General features: G+C 50.9%; 1 protein-coding gene across 1 annotated transcript in view; it reads left to right on the top strand.

Moving 5' to 3' along the window:
* Window positions 1–922, top strand: part of Ido2 (indoleamine 2,3-dioxygenase 2) — a 46,735-nt gene that overhangs the window by 23,638 nt on the left and 22,175 nt on the right. The gene's annotated exons all lie outside the window — the stretch shown is intronic.

The following is a 922-nucleotide window of genomic DNA, read 5'->3' as shown; positions in this document are numbered from 1 at the left end:
ACTTTCTAAGTTGTTCTCAAATTAATGATCCTCTTGCCTCACCACCAAGTGTTGGGCTTACAGAAACGCGCCACCCTGTCCAGTATTGAGCTCCTCCTTCGTATTGTTTGTTCTGGCTGACAGTTCTGGGATAGAATCCAGGGCCTCTGCGTTCTGAGTTAATACTTCACCGTTCAACAGGAGCGCCAGATATTTCCTCTTCCCCTTTCCTCAGTTTCTCTTTCCCAGAGATCAAGGTGTTACTTATTCCAGGACAGCCCCGTTGTGTGAGAAGCCTGAGCAATGCTTTGCCAGGCTCATCACGTCTCTCGTTCCACAAGGAAACTCCGGAGACCGGGAAGAAAGGACAGCTTCTCTTGATTCCAACACGGCAGAATATTGCCTCTCATCTTCAGAGCTCTAGTGTCTAATGTCCAGTGTTGAAGACTTGAAAACTTAGGCTAGTGACATCGTAATGAGTTCCTTTGCCATATGCTCCCTAAACTGTTCTCCTGAATCAGGAGGGGGGCTCGAGAAGGGGTGAGGGAAGCAACGTCCAGCCCCCCAAAGCCACCCCAGTCTTATGACCCTTACCTATATTTTGTAAGTCTTCCCTGATCCCCCAACTGAGGGACCACTTCACTTCTTCCCATCCTCCCCAGCCCTCACATCCTGCAGAAGCTTGCCACGGAGTTCCACGCTCTGCAAACTCCGCAATGGTTCCCTTCCTACAACACACCTCTCTCCCAGCTCTGAGGAAGGAAGAACGGCAGATTCAGGGCTGTAAATTGTCCTTGGTCCCAGGCTGGGGAGCCGCTGAGTGGGTAAATGACTTCCAAGCAGGCCTGACACTGGTGCTTTGGTCCCTAGATCCTATGTGAAAACTGGCATGGCAATAGTAAACAAGAGACCACTGGGTCTCACACCAGGTGGAAGGTGAGGG

Source organism: Microtus ochrogaster, linkage group LG7_11 (assembly GCF_000317375.1).
Source record: "Microtus ochrogaster isolate Prairie Vole_2 linkage group LG7_11, MicOch1.0, whole genome shotgun sequence".
In the NCBI taxonomy this organism is placed as follows: Eukaryota; Metazoa; Chordata; class Mammalia; order Rodentia; family Cricetidae; genus Microtus; species Microtus ochrogaster.
This window is presented reverse-complemented; position numbering and strand designations above follow the sequence as displayed.